Below are 19,487 nucleotides of genomic sequence, written 5' to 3' on the forward strand. Positions count from 1 at the left end.
TATACAAGGGGGCAAAGTTGTATTTTAACGCCGAGTGTGGAATTGAAAAACGAGCAAGTGAAAGGATTCTATTCTTTTCCCCTCACAGCGAGGAAACTTCAACGCAAAAAATGCGTTTATCACTGCTTCCAGTAGTTCCACAGGTGGTAAATCATCTTTATTACTAGATTCACCTACTTTTATCAATTTTAAAGCAGTTAATTTGATTTTATTCAAGGTCAAATTACTTTACCCACTAGTGGATAAAATGCGTTTTTATTATATATTTAAAAGATGATTTACCACCTGTGGAACTACTGGGAGAAGTGATAAACGCATTTTTTGCGTTATAGTTTCCTCGCTATAGTGAGGGGAAAAGTTTTGTGTTACACTCGGGTGCAAATGTACTTTACTTCTCGTGTGTTAAAAAACTCGTAAGTTCAGGATTCTATTCTCGAACCCCTCGCTTCGCTCGTGGTTCAACTATAGAATCCTTTCACTTGCTCGTATACACTCGGCGTTAAAATACAACTTTGCCCCCTTGTATAACAAATAACTATAAATCAAGCAAAACGGCTCATACATTAGTGACACAATACCCAATAAAACAACATACAATTTACATACATAATACAATTTTTAAAATTCAAATTAGCATTAAATAATAACACATATTAACAATAAAATATTAATTAAATTATGAAACATGTCAAAAATTATGGAAAACAAGTAATAATAAAATAAAAAAGTAGTTGAAATAAAATAAAATGCCAAAATATGCCATAGTCGTTAACTTCAACGACAAACGACAAGTTTAAATGGTCAGTCCTGAAATTTATTAATAACAGCATAAAATATAATGTCTTCGAATAATTTAGGATAATATTAGTAGTCTAAGTTCCGACTGGGATAGTTCTCATACACACGGTGCTGCTTGCCAGATCAGTGTGCGTAGCCAAATGCACAAACTTTCACGATAATATCTCTTTCGTAGCTGCCTACTTGTATCTCTATCGCTCTTGCGCAGCCATTGGCGGGACAGAGCCCGACTACATTTCGGTGGCGTTTCGCGTCGCTGTACGCTCCTTGTTACTTGAACTTGGCTTGACACGCTGCCACTTGGCTTGACACGATCCATTTAGTCCACTTTTGTCACTCGTATTAGGATTGGGCCGAATGTTCCAATGTGAATTCTGCTTAATTACTAGTTAATATGTGTAACATTGATTAAAATCTGTACCTCATGTCCTTTCCCGGAACAGAACTCACAGTAAAGACTATATCGTTAAGTATAAAGACAACTTTGAGTAGCCGTATTTATTTGCTATTAGATTTTTTTCTTATAACAAGACATGGGCTTAATAAGGCACATAATAAGGTACACATTTTGTCCTAGAAGCTCGACGTAAAGCATATGGTATAGACAGTATTGACTTAATCCTCCCGAGTAGGTACCAATTACGATTCCGGATAAATGCTACTAGAAAATTCACAAAGTGCGTAAAAGACGATACGATTGCGAAAAAAAATTGTACGGTGCGAACCTCAACGACACAAAGCAGAATATCTGGACATAGTCTAGCCACTGTTATTTAAAAAAAATAAAGTTCAGGATCTGTGTATGGCGGCCATTTAGAGAATGTGGCATGGTGCTTACTCTAACTCCGACTTTGATGTCGAATTTGACTATCATACACTGTTTATATTGATCTGGTTTAGGCACTGTTCAAACACCATGAATGTCAATTAGACTTTGGCCTATGGCTAATTTTTTTATCTGTTTCTCTCATCCTGCTCGCATCAAAAATTTACGGCAATCCGGAACGTTGCTCAAAATTGCGTTTTATTAATTTATATAAATTCACCGCATTTATTCTACAAGTACCCAATTGGAAAACCATGAAGAGGACTCTTAAAGAATATATTTTGGCAGCATATTAACCTTTGTTTGTTGAAATCGTACAAAGAGTCATTGAAATATTCTCAAATTAAGCCAGATAGGGGTTGTCCGAAATTTATTTGCTAGACCTTAATGAAAGTACCATAAAGTCCCTAAAATAAAAAAAATATCAGACCTTCTTATATCAAATAGTGCTTATCAATACCTTCAGATCATACTCTTGGAACATAATAATACAAAATTATGCACATGTCAACATTTAGACGAGGTTTGTTTTGTCCTTATACTTAACGATACAGTCCTTATATCTTTACCGAGAATCACTCAAATCTGTTCGGCGGAAAGATATAAAGAGGATAAAGACAGACACGGTCCATTTCGACATTTAAGTTACCTTAATATACTACTCGTATGTATGATATGACATAGATCAGATATCTGTTACCAATATTTATGGTAGGACATGGATCAACACGGGTCGGATCGGATATGTCAGTACCTATCAAAAGCTTTTAATTAACCTTTTTTTAAAACCCCAAAAGTAGGCACAGAAATGCCAGTGTCAGTAGTACTGATGTGCCGACGGAAAGTTTCTAAAATTCTGAAATTTTCACATAGGAAAACTCCGGAAACTTTCCATACTTTGTATGGACAATTGTATGGATGGAAACTTTCCATTTCATAAATTTAAATTCCCTTTAGTTTTTGTGAAAGTTTCGTGATTTTTTCAAGAAATTTAAGATTTTTTTGAAAGTTTCCCTAACTTGCACATCATTAGTCAGTAGTCAATAACAGAATATCACTGTAGTGAAATAGGTCATAGAAACTACAGTTGCCATACTTTCTATTAAAATGTATAGCAGTTTTTTTTTTCAAGCCACAGAGTTGGTAGGTATTCATTATTATTGAGCGGTAATTATTGCCCTTAAGCAACTTACAAACACAATATTAGACTAACAAAGATATCACAATCCAATTTGATAATAATTTACCGCCACCCGCCCTGTCACAACAGGAAATATGGTGCCCTAGCATCCATCACGTTACGGTCGGCCCATCAGCAGGCGACACACGTATCACTCTAACCTTCACAACATCTTATCTCACTCAACCACCAAGTTCAAAGACTAGTTCCATTTCGAAGGGAATAAGGTTAGAATTAGGTTACGTGGCTACTTATTGGTAGGATTTTGTAAAACGTTGAGTGGAAAGCTCTTGTACAAATGTTGACTTTGTGAAAAATCGTTAGCATATTTGGCCTCTGATGTGCGTGGGTTCCATGACTGAGGATTAGATTAGAGAGTAGTAGAATTGGAAGGCAATGTGATTTATAATGTCGTGATGTGACATATTGAGGAGATTAAATTAACTTGTAGTCATACTAGTTATGAATAAAGCTGCACTTTTAGATGGAAGCAAGCCGCTTTGCATGGTGATATTAGACATCATAGTAAACGATTTTTTTCGAGGATATCAAAATTTCATCTCTTAGGAAGCCGAGCGTAGCGAGGTGTTTTATGAAAATGAAAATTCTATCTTTTTGTCGGATCGTCCGATTTCGGCAAAACGTATCTATCTAAAGTATTAAAATTAATTATAATACATATAATGCAATAATACCAGAATGTCAAATAAATGTCTGAATGAGTTAGAACTTTTAACTTCGAAGTTAGATTTTACGTTAGTTAGAAGTTGACGGAGACACAAAACAGTTTTTTGTTTTGTCAGGTGGAAATTTAATAGTTATTTGTTATACAAAGGGGCAAAGTTGTATTTTAACGCCGAGTGTGAAATTGGAAAACGAGCAAGTGAAAGGATTCTATAGTTGAACCACGAGCGAAGCGAGTGGTTCGAGAATAGAATCCTGAACTTGCGAGTTTTTTAACACACGAGAAGTAAAATAAATTTGCACCCGAGTGTAACACAAAACTTTTCCCCTCACTATAGCGAGGAAACTACAACGCAAAAAATGCGTTTATCACTGCTTCCAGTAGTTCCACAGGTGGTAAATCATCTTTATTACTAGATTCACCTACTTTTATCAATTTTAAAGCAGTTAATTTGACTTTATTCAAGGTCAAATTACTTTACCCACTAGTGGATAAAATGCATTAGCTAGTGAGGAGAAAACGATCATTTTAATTATTATGTACTGGAAAACGTCATAAAATACACGAGCAAAGAAGAAATTCCTAAATCGTGTCGCCAATCGTTTCGAATGTCCTATTTTCGGCACTTGTATTGTAATTTATTGGTATTTTTATAGGAGCAAAACTAATTTTTTTTTTTTTTTTTTTTTTTTTTTTTAATTTATTTAGAAATCAAACAGCCTTTTACAAGTACGGTTTACAAAAATATATATAAATCTAGGCCTAGAGTTTCCTATTACTAGATGGTTAAATTTAAGTAAAAATAGTTAACAAAATTACACACGCAGTAGTTGAGTAGGTACACACGCAAGGATGCATCTTATAAAATCTACTTAATGAAAAAATAATACAGTTAACAAGAAAACAGTAATTGCCGAACCTTGTTCTTGAAACTGGACAAATTATGAGCAAAAATATCAATATTATTAATCGAATTATTATAAAAGTTACAAGTGCGCCTAAAGAAAGAGTTTTTAGCATACTGTGTGCTACAGGAGGAAATAGCGAAAGTAGGTTTAGAACGTGAGTGTAATAGCGCTAGACTTCGTTAAAATAACGCAAGTCTATTTGTCCATTGGCAACAGAATAAGCATTTATACTTGAAGTTATCATATCATCTGAATTTCAGAAAAACTATTTACTCCCCATGTTGAATCCTAAAATAAGCGTCCTTTTTCGAAGAAGCAGACAGTTTAAATAAAATGTAGACGAAATCAATATGTTTCGTGTCAATGGGTTGCGTTTGCAGACGTTACGGTGCGTTGGGGTTATTGCGTATTATATTTATTATAATTATTTGTCTAGATTCCAAGCTTTACTTTTCTTCCTCCGGTCGTTATTGGTGTAAAGCCTGGCGTCTCGTCGAGTCATTAATTCGCCTTCTTCATTTCTTATGACACTTCGTGCATTAGCGACGCGTCGAATCGTATTCAAATGTATGAGGACTCAATTCAGAGCGGCTCGTTCCGCCTAAGTGGACGCCAGGCTTTATATTTTAAGTACAATTATTTTTAAATCAAGACTTAATCGCGTATCAGTATCAGCAGGCCTAGCAGCACATGATGGCCGCGAGAGTATGTCGCCGCGAGATAGACTACCTGTCCTTATGTCATTAATACAATTAGACAAAGACGTGTCATCTATCTCGCGGCGACATACTCCCGCGGCCATCATGTGCTAGGCCTACAGTAGGTACATGAAAACTAACCTCCGCGATTAAGTCTCGATTTGAAAATGACTATCCATACTAATATTATAAATGGGAAAGTGTGTGTGTATGTTTATTTGTTCGTCTTTCACGGTAAAACGGAGCGACGAATTGACGTGATTTTTTAAGTGGAGATAGCTGATGGGATGGAGAGTGAAAAAAGATTTGGCTGACTACGTTAAATCGCTGATCTAAAACACATTATTAATTACTTTATTGTAAACTATAACCTGTTAATTGTCATATTCAATAATTAATACTATGTAGTCATTTCTAATGAGACAACCCCAATGCACCTTATTTGTCGCGCTGTTGACGCTGTCGTTCGTTGGTCAATTCGAACGTATACTTAATGCTGCTGCTCACTCAGCGCGTAACTTTCTGTCAGCGCGTAACATTCTGTCTCAACGCGACTCACTCATTCCATTCATTCACTTATTCACTCAGTCAATGACAGAACAGAACACAGTGTGTGTTTTATATTTAGATCGAATGGAAAATGAGTTTATGTTTTTTTTTCAATAATTTGAGCAAATAGCAATGTAAAATATTTAAAACACTGGAAATATGGACGTAACTAAACGCAAAAATGTGATGGTCACTTGACAAAATGTTTTTGAGGTTATGTTAGGAAAGTTCACTTCGTCCGCGCGGAGGGACTTCATGTACTGTTTTTTTTTTAACCGACTTCAAAAAAGGAGGAGGTTCTCAATTCGACTGAATGTTTTTTTTTTTTTTTTTGTATGTATGTTACTCGATATCTCCGAGAATCGTGGACCGATTTTCAAAATTTTTTTTTTGATCGAACCGGTATAACCCCGAGATGGTCCCATTGGCACCAAGTCAGGGTCTGATGATGGGATCCTGGAGAAATCGAGGGAACTCTTCAAATGTTATAGGCACATGTAATGTTTTTAGTCTATTTTTCAAAGGTACACCAGTATTTACGTCTGATGGTAATAATTTTGTGGCTGAGCTGATGATGGAAGGTCAACTCCTCAATGGTTAGGAGTTAAAGGATAATTCTTTCACTACTGTACATGTATTCGGACTGATACATATAATATCACTAGGAACCACTAAAAATCAACAAATAAATAAACTTTTTAACAAAAAATAAAACCGCCTTCAAAAATAAGCGCGTTACAAAACACTGAGAAACTAAAAAGCCAAAAATAATAAACCTTTCAATTCAGATTTCTTATCGTATTGCAATAAGCTAAACATCCAAATTATAAACAAATCAATTATTTTTGGAGTCGGTACCAGCCTGTGTATGGTTGGGTGGGGCAAACAGACAATAGCAAGGCGACGAATAGGTCTGGTACCGACTACAAAAATAATTGATTTGTTTATAATTTGGATGTTTAGCTTATTGCAATACGATAAGAAATCTGAATTGAAAGGTTTATTATTTTTGGCTTTTTAGTTTCTCAGTGTTTTGTAACGCGCTTATTTTTGAAGGCGGTTTTTACATTTACATTCTATCATATCTGATATCGTTCTGATGTCAGTGCTCGTTTGAATTGGCCTTTAGGCACTGGTCTCACCGCGAGCTAGTAAGCTATAAACTATCGGCTATAAAACGAACAAAAGATAAGCACTCCCGTCCAAATAAAAGAGACACGGCGATATTGATAGTTCACCGCTGGGCGAGTAACTATAAACATCGCCGTGTCTCTTTTATTTACACGGGAGTGATTATAATATCGTTTGTTCGTTTTTATAGCCAATAGCTCATAGCTTAGCTCATTTGAAATGTATTCCATTATGTATTAATTTTTTTAGTTTGAATTCGTTTTTATGTTAACTCTTTTTGTTTTGATTATTATTATTGATATTATACAATTGAATGAATGCATGTGAAATAATTATATTGACGATCATAATGTAAATTCGTATAGGTTAACATAGCATAATTTATAATGTAGAATGTTATACAAACTAAACCTTACTAGCTATTGCCTTAAATTTGTTTTAAATTTGTTTAGGGCGCTAGTCTAGATTGATTTTATTAGCCGTGTATACTTACATAAACTTGGGATATGGGATAAGGTCAATCTCTGAGATTGTTTGCTTTTCTATTCAATTTCTATGATATTTATTATGATTTGATTTAAGGACATTACGCAAGATGATTTTGACGAGTAAGATCATTATTTCGTTTTTCTTTAACTTGTGTTGTAAAGCATATAACGGGACTGAGCTACATTTCTGCGGCATTTCGGTGGTGGTGGAGGCCTGTTTGCCGCTTTTACGAATGTACGAATAACCTGCCAGGGCGCCCAATCAAATCAAGAGCACTATAGTAGGAGGTAGGGCATAGCGAATGATATTCCGCTTTGTGTGGTAGGGCACAGCACAGCGGATATCGTCTCGCTCGAATCTAGAGCAGAGCCCAACTGGGGTAGTACCTCCGCCTTACAGAAGACCGCAGCCAAATAGCACTAGACCCTACTCATAGTGTTGTGTTCCTGCCGGTGAGTAAGGCTGCCAGAGCTCAACGAGGGTGCGGTGTGCTGATGACGGGAGGACTTACGGAACTAACTTGTTCCGTATATTGTCCTTTAGAGTCGTCGGCAACCCGAACCCTCCTTGGAACTTGTACACTCCTTTTTGCTGTGTACTTAACACAGCAAAAGGGAATGTACAAGTTTCTAATGGGGTGGCAACGCGCATGTGACACTGTTTGCGTTGCATGCGTTCATAGGTTACGGTGACCACTTTCCATCAGGCGGACCGTATGCTTGTTTGCCACCGACGTAGTATATAAAAAAAAAAAACTATAACAAGTTCCAAACAAAAATATAGAAACATTTTTGGTACAAAAATTATCTTCAAAATGGATAAACATAGATCGAGTTGCTAGGCTCAGGCAATTACTTAAGTAACAGTTTATTGCTAAGAGATTATTCAGGCTAGCTTCGGAACCGCCCAGGGTACAATGTCGTAAATACACATTGTTCTGAGATGTTTGCTGATTCTGTTTCTTTACATTTAAAACGGTTAAAGCTTGAATAGAAATATATGACTACGCGCCATCTTGCGGAATTTCATTAGAACTATTTTCTTCATACTATACTGAACTGTCACCGCATAGGTCAGAATAACAGCGTCCTCTTGACAAAAGTGATATATTTCTGGCTTATTTTCACAGCATTTAGAAGACACGACAGTCGATTGTATATGCTGCGCTAAACTCAATTCAATTCAATTCAATTCATTTATTTAAAGGACCAACTGAGATCATTGTTGTTACATAATAATAAACAACTTAATATATGGTTAGTATTCTACAAATCTAAATTATCTAACAATGTCATTACAAAATTAGTATAAATAAATTAATTGAAAACCATGGAAGCGAATTTGCTAAATTAATTGTTTTATCGAATCTAGAGCATTTGGTACGATGTCTCAAAATGAGTCTTGGCATCCAACACAAGAGCATTCTACTTATACTCGGTCCAGGTGACGTAGCCGAATGGTATTTTTGCGATGCCAAACTAAAACGAAATGCCGAGAAAGGTAGTCTGGCTCTGTCGCGACAATACGCAAGAGCGATAGAGATAGATATCTACGAGCGTTTCGTTTCGTGAGCGTTTGTGAGCGTTTGTGCATTCAGGTACGTACGCACTAGCGACAACGCCAGCCCTCGCTGAGAAATAATAAACCACCTATTTAATAAGTGCATGCTTTATGTGCTTACGTTATGTGACAATTAGGACATGCAATTATCGTCGATGATCGTGTCTCTCACGAACTATTTTGTAAACTAACGCCTTCCACTTATAGTAGTCTTCTGCGATGAGTACGCATCGTGGACTCTGTGCTATCGCAAATCTGTTCCAATCACTTCAATGAGCTTCTTCTGTTACCAGATGTCTTTCCAGGTTGTGTTTTCTCTGGCTATGTCTAAGAATCCGCAGGTCTTATAATGGGGTGCATAATAAAAAAAACAATACAGTACGGTGGTACTGTATTGTTTTTTTTTATTATGAAATAGTTAGCAAACGAGCAGACGAGGCGCCTGATGGGAAGCAGTCATCGCCACCTATGGGCATAAGCAACATCAGGGGAACCACTTATGCGTTGCCGACCTTTGAGAACCCTAAATACCTGCTTCTTGAAGAACCCAATATCATGGCGCAAGGGAAACACGAGCGAGGGCCCGTTTGTTCTTGGTTTGCCATGTGTCGAGAAAGTGAGGATGAACTTTGTCAAATTCTATTTGCAGAGTCGGCTCCTTGGTCTAAATATGTACACATTGTTCTAACATACGAACAGAGCCATTGTGCTAAGGGACAAATATTTATCTCCTATATTTGTCCCACTATCGGAAACTTGGAGTTGATTTACATAGATCCTGTAAGCTAACGTGTTTGTCTAATTAATTATAAGTAAATATTGTTGAATATTGTTGATTTATTTCAGTGTGTGACTAGGACAATCATTAAAACTGTTTAAACAAAGTGCTTTAAACACAATAAAACAAAGACTTGGCTTAAAGGACTCGCATCCAGGCCATAATATAAAAAAAATGGTATCTCAGACACATATGTCAAGTGAAAAATATGTATCGAAAAATCGTCTCATAAATATGGTACTACGCTTTTATTACACCGGACTAAGATGCTTTGGGACATATTTTTCAGTAAGATGTGTATAGCCATATTTTTTAACACTTGATTGTATCTTCAAAGTAATGTGAAATTTAAGTCCTAAAGATATTTTAGTAGTATTTTCATAGTTAACTGAAGAGGCTCACAAACTACTAGTCCTTTCAGTCCAGTTATTACTTTAGGTAATGTAATATTTGCGAATATTACATGTTATTGTTAGGCCAATATTTTCCAGCTTGTAATTTATGGGCTCTTATATTCCAGGTACCGCTTTTATATCGGTATAAAGTAGTGCTTTTTTCAAGTATTTTTTTAATAGAACAAAAAACATATTTACATAATTATATAAGAAACGACCAAAACTTACCTCAACCATCAATAAAATTCATAAATCGTACTGTGTTTTTATCTACTAATGTACATGCAGTCAGAATTAGTTAATAGACAGCTATGTACATTTTATTATAAAGATGATTAGGTACTTAAAACTTCGTAATTTGACATTCAAAGCCTCTAAACTCTTAAGCAGCGCTTTAATATTCGCATACATATCGTAATACCGGCTATTACAGGACCACACCGGCCCAAACTATGTTTACTAAGTAGGACTTTGGTCGGACGAAGGGACTTTAGCATCCGATCCCTTTGGATAGCCAAATAAATATCCGGCATCAATTTGTGTACCTTACTGCTAGGTTACAGGGTTTATAATAGTGTCATTTGGTTGTTAGTATCTACATCTACTTTGTGATGAAGGACAGGAGTATAGCGCATTTTATTCATATTCATTTATTTCGTAAATGCACAGATACATTACACGTCAACAGTTACAGTTCATATATTAAAATTTAGAATAATAATTAAACTTTAAATTTTTGAATTGAATTTAAGAGATCATAATACAATATTAAAAGTAATTAGAATAATAATTGGATACATTACATAAATGTTTAAATGTCACAAAATTCTTTTACATCGCAGAATGCATTTTTGATTAACCATTTCTTCAATTCTTTATAAAAACAATTATCATTTTCTAAATTTTGAATGTCATTTGGAATGCAATTATAAATTTTTGGACCTATTACATAAGTAGTTTTGGTAGACTTGGTGAGTCTGCATTTGGTCGTGGCTAGTTTTCCTCTTTGTCTGTCCCTCAAACATCGCAGATTGTCAGGTCTTAAAGGAAAGTTATGAGTGTTCGTTCTTACGAATTTAGCGACATTAAATATATACTGAGACGGCATCGTCATTATGTTTAAGGAGATAAACAAATGTCGGGCCGGTGAGCCTGGCGGGACGCGAGCTATTATTCTCACCGCCCTCTTCTGGAGCACGAAAGCGCGGCGCCAGTCGGCGGCGAGGCCCCACAACTCGAGACTATAGTTCAGTACCGCATGGAATAGTGAGAAGTAGCTATTGCGCACTTGTGCTTGCGGAAGTATGCACGATAAGCGTTTTAAGGCGAAGCAGATACCACTCAACCCTCCACAGATGTTACCGATTTGAATGTCCCATTTTAGCGCAGAGTCGATTATCACACCTAGGAACTTGGCGTTTTTTACTTGTGGGAGGACCGTGCCATTAACCGTGACAGCGAGGGGCCTGGGTGGTCTCCCACCTAAGTTAAAATGTAACACCTGGGTTTTAGCGACGTTTAAAACTAATCCATTGACATTTTAAACAGTAAGAGAAAATTAAGAGGCCTTGTAAAAATTATGAAGAAATTATAGGTGATTTTAACTAACTGTTGATTATATGTATATAGTACTTTGACCTTAATTTGAGGAATTAAAAGACCAAAACATGAATTTATTGCGTGTAAAAAATCGAAATTGACCAAATTTAAGAAAAAAAAACCATTCGCATTTTACCATACATTTTAATGAATATATTCATACGTTAGACTCTTATGAGCCTAAACAAGCTTAATTTGATTTTTGTACGACAACACGGTACGCTTGGTCTGTAGCGTGATAATATAAAAAAAAATGTTGTGACAAAATAAACACTGAAGGTACGATTCATTACCATTTAGTAATACTTATAAACTTATAATAGCGTGTTTATTATCCTTGGTGCTTCTTCATATTGCGCAGTAAGTATTTGGAAAATATTATTTACTGTAAAATGGACCCTTATTTACACTTCAAATTTCATGCGCCCACTCAAATAATAGTATTTTGTATCCTCGTTAATTATTTTATTTCTATATTTGCAGTAAAAAGACGCCATTGTTATAGTTGCATTTTCTCAGTGCGCTATTAGACTATTATAAGATCATTTACTTAATATTAGCATTCTTGAATACCAATGATACGGCCATGTTTAATTAATTTAGGGTTCCTTGCTTTACCTATATAAAACCTCATTTTCTTTATCTTGACCTGATTTTATATCACTTGACCCTATAAAAACAAATATACTTATTGTTTTTACTTTTTATTCAAATGGCAATGTTGGTGATGTGAAATGGTTGTATACTTACAATTGTGTTCCCAAAATCGATTTAAGGTCTAATCACTTTATATTGATCTCATCTATTGTTTATTTAAGTATGTTTATTCTATATCACGCTAATATCGAACTAAATTACTGCTATTGATCTCATAATAGCTTTAAATAAGGTCACAAAAAGATGCACTATTGTATTTTTATGTTATGCTGATATTAGTCTGAAGTTCTTACAAAAGCATTTATTAAGGCTATTATAACATCAAATGATCCAATATCGCTCTAATATCTTACTAAACTACTGCTATTGATCCTATAATAGTTTTGAATAAGATGAAAAAGGCATGTACTTATAGTGTTTTTATGTTATGCAGATATTAGCCTGACATTCTTACAAGAGCATTTATTAGGACCATTATAAAATCAAATAAACTTAGAGAAGGGTACTATAAGAACATTTACTCTCAAGAACAATGAATCTACGTAAATGTTATTGTAGGAGTAAGAGGCTTATAATAGTATTATAAAATGCGCTTATATACACATATGAGACTATGTAATGAGACAGAGAGTTCTAGAGTGCGTACTAACTTGTCTAAGGCTAATATAAGAGCATAACATTTTCTAAAACAAATATTAGAGTGCTATAAGCCCACTACTCTTATAAAATGCGCAATCCAAGACTATTTTGCTAGTTGGGTATACAAAAAAAAAGTAAAAAATATGGCAAACTAGCTTGCGCCCTCGGCTTCGCTCGCGTTAGAAAGAGCCAAAAAATATCCTATGGCACTCTCCATCCCTTCAAATATCTCCACTTAAAATATCACGTCAATTCGTCGCTCCGTTTTGCTGTGAAAGATGGAGAAACAAACAGACACACACACTTTCCCATTTATAATATTACTTAGTATGGATATGCGTAAATAGATTTTGATCAAGTTATCATTATATAACGTCAGTGTTAAATAAGCAAATGGCGAGGGGGTTACTTGCGGTTTGCCGACTCTAACACTCGGTGTCTTCGTTGAGTCCTGGCAACCTTACATTGTAATTGTTGTAAAGGATGAGAACTATACCTTTAAAAAAAAAACTCGTCGATCAACATTTTTTTCGGCCATCCCGAAAAATATTATTTATTTTGTAAGTGAACATTCTGTCGCTAAGATATCTACGATTGTTCCGGTACTTCCGTGAAAGGGCCGGACACAAAGATTAATGTCTTTTTAACCTTCATTAGGAGATTTGAAAGATTACAAGCCACTTTCATGTTTTGGCCGAACGCTTAGGAGTTAGGACTGACGCTCATCGGCTAAAAGGGAATTTTACTCCATAGTTTAGGGGTCAGTTGTGTTTTTGTTTAAAGTTAGTGGTATTTAAGTATATTTCAGTCAAGACAAGACTTTAGGCCCGATATTATATTGAAGTTGATATGCAAAAATATGCTCGGTTTTATTTTCGGCATATTTTTTATCAGTTACAAAAAAATTAAAAATATGAACTTTCATAACTTTTGTTTAAAATAGTTTAAATATAAATCTCTCTTCAATTTTTACAATAGTGAAAGATAAATCCAAACATGATTTCATGTATGTAACACCTTTCACTACGAGTAAAATCTAATTTCGATAAAAGCACAAAAAGTGTTTTTAGACCATGTTTAAAAAATTCATAAAAAATAAGTACTTATTTTATTATTTTTTAAATATAACTCTCACGAATAAAGATAAAAGATTGAAAGACCTATGACCGTTGGTCTTGTAATTCTATCTGTAGTGAAAATTTTGGATTTTCAACTTAAAATTTGTGAAAAGTCTATGAAAACCGTGTGGAGGTTAGACAGCGCTGCGTTCCCACTTAAGCGCCGCGTGCCTCGGGGCGCGCAACGTCTCCGCCACGCCGCCTGAATGTAATTCAAAAAACGTCGTTGCGCGCCCCGAGACATACGTCTTATGAGTGTGGATGGTCCCTTAAGCTGTAGTCTCATAATGGACTTATTTTGCCTCTCAGTCGTAAAAGTTACAGCTCCTTTAATTTAACTTTTACAGTTCTATCTAAATCGAACTTCATTAAAGTACTAAGTTATTCTAGGCACTTATATTATAATAAGAGAGACTTACTTTAAAACATAATTAATGCTGTCTGTTTTCGCACTCTTTATTGCTATATACTTAGGTACATAAAATTTTCCAGTACAAAATATAGAAAGAAAATACTTAAAGATGTTTTTAGTTATTACTTTGGGAAATAACCTAACCACAAAATTAAAATTTTGAAAAGCCCCCGACATAGCGTGTGGGGCGCGAAGTATGACGACAATTAAACACATTGAGTAATTTCATAGTTCAGTTCATACCTATTTAAGTAGATATACTTAATACACTTTTCAGCACAAATATAACTCCTCACAAGTGGTCCGATTTTCATGAAACATGGCTAAGAACGGGAGTGTTCTTAGCCATGTTTCATGAAAATCGGGCTAACTGACTCAGCTTTCAAACAAAAAAAAACGAAATCTAAATCGGTTCATCCGTTCGGGAGCTACGATGCTACAGACAGACACACACACAGACAGACAAACAGACAGACAGACAGACAGACAGACAGACAGACAGACACGTCAAACTTATAACATCCCGTCGTTTTTGCGTCGAGGGTTAAAAACAAAGAATCACATAAATGTCGACATTTGTAGGTAGAAATAAAATCGCATAATAATATCACATTTCTTATGTAAGTACTCATAATGTTCACTTTTCCAGACAGCCGAGTGTAAGAAGCGTTAATACCCGCTTATGAAGAAAGACAAAGAGACAGCAAATAATAAATGTCACAAGTAACAATAGCCATAGATTAAATATAAGAAGATCATTAACGCCTAAGAACGAGCATACACTACACCACACATAGATGGCACCACAAAAAAAATGTGGCTTTCGATTATACTTATAGATGGCGTTAAGTCTCACTTTTGACATAGCTTTATGGCTCGAAAGTGACACTTAACGCCAATCTATAAATAATGGATGGCAACAAGGCATTTTTTGTGGCGCCATCTATGTGTGGTGTATATGCGTGTTCTTAGGCGATCGCATTTTAATGTATAGGATGGTATGATCTTCTTATATTTAATCTATGCAATAGCGGAGGTACCTAGACAATTTCACAATCGCTTTCCCTTCGTATATATCGTAGCTTCTCCTGTCGGTGTTCTGCCAAATGCACAAACGCTTAGAGAATATCGATACCGTAGCTAGCTAGAGCTGTCTCTATTGCTCTTCCGTATTGGCGCGACAGAGCCAGACAGCTTTTTTTATTGTTATAAATGGGCTTACTCTTGGCCACAGACCAAACAAAGGCAAAAACGTGGCCTACGATGGACTGCGCTCGCACAGAAGATACGGCCCCGTAGCCGAATGGCATTTCTACGACGCGAAACGAAAACGAAACGCGAACGGTCTGTCGAGAGCTCTGTCGCGCCAATACGCAAGAGGGATAGAGATAGATATCTACAAGCGTTTCGTTTCGTGAGCGTTTGTGCATTCGGCCACGCACGCTGTTCACCTTTGATTTGAAGGTTGCCGCGTTATATGAGCTCGACACACAGCAACCAGCGTTTCGATCGGCGTCTAGCGTCAATATTGTCACTTCGGCTAGGCCGACTGAGCAGTGCGACGATTTGTCACTTTTTTGTCACATTTTGTCACATTGTTTACGTCTCTAGAATCTAATAAGTGCCAACTTTTTGGGGCTGCCAGATGATATGAATTATGTTTTATGAAGCGTGGGAGATTATACTTTGATGGTGTGAAAATCTCTCAGTGGGGAACATAGGTTTAATAATGATGCATTTTATTCTCAGGTTTTTATTGTTTTTAGGGTTCCGTAGTCAACTAGGAACCCTTATAGTTTCGCCATGTCTGTCTGTCTGTCCGTCCGTCCGTCCGTCCGTCCGTCCGCGGATAATCTCAGTGACCGTTAGCACTAGAAAGGTGAAATTTGGTACCAATATGTATATCAATCAAGCCGACAAAGTGGTAAAAAAAAAGTGGAAAAAAATGCTTTGTTAGGGTACCCCCCCTACATGTAAAGTGGGGACTGATTTTTTTTTTCATTCCAAATTCCAACCTTAACGTGTGATATACTGTTGGATAGGTATTTAAAAATGAATAAGGATTTACTAAAATCGTTTTTTGATAATATTAATATTTTCGGAAATAATCGCTGCTAAAGGAAAAAAAAGTGTGTGTCCCCCCCTAACTTTTGAACCATATGTTTAAAAAATATGAAAAAAATCACAAAAGTAGAACTTTATAAACACTTTCTAGGAAAATTGTTTTGAACTTGATAGGTTTAGAAGTTTTTGAGAAAAATACGGAAAACTACGCAACCCTACACTGAGCGGGGCCCGACACGCTCTTGGTCGGTTTTTTTTTATAAGAACGTAAAGAAAGATGAAAAGGTTGTTTATTAACGGAAATTAGGGCATTTTATGAAAAAAGCGTTCATCTGCTGCAAGCTGAAGCCAAAAAAAACCACGGTGTTTTCAGTCAAAGCAAATAGTAAATCGGATGTACTTAGGATATGTTTAGGGAACTCAATGCGTGAAAAACAATTACTTGCCGTAGTGCAAGTTTTTCGCTAGATGTCACTGTTACCCCCGCAAACTGGGTAATGACTTGTTGTCGTAAATTGTATAAGTATTTTTGGATGTCCAAATTTTTCGTTAGATGTCGCTGTACCACCTGCAAACTAGCGAATGGGATTCTATGGTTAATTACATATATTGAAATTGTAAATTCCATTTTTGTCATCTTTTTTGGCAGATACGTTAGGGTTGAAATATTTATTATTAAAGTTACTGGTTGATGAATGACCTATTTAGAAATCTATACCATTCGATATACTCTATGGCCAAAACTACCTACCTTGTATTATGTAACTAAAATAAAATTGTACCTAGTCGTATTTACGAACTATATAACAATATTTAGTAAGTACACATAATCCATAATAATATATTACATAATATTATAAATGGGAAAGTGTGTGTTTCTGTTTGTTTGTCCCTCTTTCACGGCAAAACGGAGCGCCGAATTGTTGAAGGGATAGAGAGTGACATAAGGCTTATACTTTTGTCTTTTTCTAACCCCCACTTTCCTAAAATGGGGAGTAGAAGTATGGAGAATTGCGCAATTTTTGAATTAAACGCGAGCGAAGCCGCGGACAAAAGCTAGTACATAATAAACACATTATTTTTAGCTATCAAACATACATATCAAATGATGTGTATTTTTTTCAGAAGATAGTAAGTAATATTTAAACAACTCTTATAACGGCAAGTGAACCTGCCTAGGTACAGAATTTCCTTGTACAGCTTTTTACAACATCGAAGCGAGATACTTAACTATTCTTTGATCTAACTTCCTCAGATAGGAACTCTAGAAAGCTCCAACACTTAAAGCAACAGCGCGGCACGCATCATTAGTCTGCACTTAGAACATATTCCTATGTGCATAGCCAAATGCACAAACGCTCACGATAATATCTCTTTAGCTATCTATCTCTATCGCTCTTGCGTATTGGCGCGACCGAGCCAGACTGCATTTCTGCGGCGTTTAGCGTCCCAGAAATTCTATTCAGCTACGGGGCCTATAGTTGCCACAGGAATGTATTCTAAGTTCCGACTAACGATGTCGATAAATGATAAGTCGAAGACTACATAACGGGTACATTTGTTATAGCTTAGTAAAATAGGTTAGTATTTAGTTATTTATCGTACTATTCGATATGTGCACGACTCGTGCTGCCCTCATTTTGTGGGCTTTTCCATGTAAAATTTTATAGTGTCTAATTAGTACCAACGGCCTCCGTAAGCATTAATGTTGGAGATATCTATAAGATGACATAGCTTCAACGATTGTCATTTCGGTTAGGTCGGCTGTGGCCTATTTCACAACAGTGGAATTGTCGCCCGACAGTGACATTTCGCCGTTCATTGCCTTTTCAACAAGACAATATTGACGCTGAGTAACAATGTTACTTATCAATCCAGAAATAGGCACATAATTTTCAGTATCAATTGTTAATGTCAGTATGGTGGAATGGCCCACAGAGCGGATAAAAACGCAGTTATTACGTTGATAAAGTGGTATTGTCGCCCTTAATAGATGTAACATTAGGATGAAAATTGTGTCATTATGGCTGAGTAGTCCAGTCATTTAGATCTTTTTGTTGAGTGGGGATAAAATGAGTTTAGAACGGTAGATAATATAAATGAGTTTAATAGAGTATAAGAAAATAAAAGAACACCTTTTATTTTCTGGTGTACCACGAGAATATACGAGTAATATATTTACTATTATACCTGATAACAAGTACTTTGTAATATGTAGGTATTTATATAGGAAAGTGCACATTGATAATTTATTATGGGCCTTTTGCATATATTTGTATTCATAAAAATAACTTTAACAGTTACCTGGTGACGTAGTGAAGAGTTATCCCTATATTTTGATTTAGAGATTAAAATTTTATCAAAAACAAGCCAAAATCGATCTTTTTTTTGGCATAGTAAAGTTTGATCCGTGATACAAGTATTTAGAGACTGGTCTACGCCAGGAAAGTGGTTTACAGCTCTCGGAGTATTGCCGCAATACATCAACTAGATGCGCCGAGAAGGCTGCGGGCATGTTGCGGTAGGTAAAGGCCGCAGCGACTCAACTGTATGTAAGTAATCAAATAAAAGTCTTAACCCTTAAATGCATGAATTTTTCTTTTAAAGAGATATTAATATATGTGATAGACAATGGTTTTCTGACTCTGGGAAAAATAATAAAAAAAATATTTAAGATCGATTTTTATACTAAATCAGTGTTAGAATTTAAATAGGCGAAATCTTATTTATATACATATATCGTAAAATTGGTAAATTTTATTTAAAAAAAATGACTACTATTAAAAAGGTTAACTATTTGTGAAACCTTTATGATAAAATGTTTAAACATAAACTAATTACTAACTCCGAAAAAATCAGCATAAATCACATACTAAAAATCGCCATCGTCCTGTTTTTTCACACTTTTCTGCCATTTCATCTTAATACTTAAATAATAAATAGTAAATCATTATATTATTTAATTTATTTAATTGTTTATTAAATAATAATAAGTAATGAA

The sequence above is a fragment of the Leguminivora glycinivorella genome, chromosome 9 (genome assembly GCF_023078275.1).
Source record: "Leguminivora glycinivorella isolate SPB_JAAS2020 chromosome 9, LegGlyc_1.1, whole genome shotgun sequence".
Taxonomy (NCBI): domain Eukaryota; kingdom Metazoa; phylum Arthropoda; class Insecta; order Lepidoptera; family Tortricidae; genus Leguminivora; species Leguminivora glycinivorella.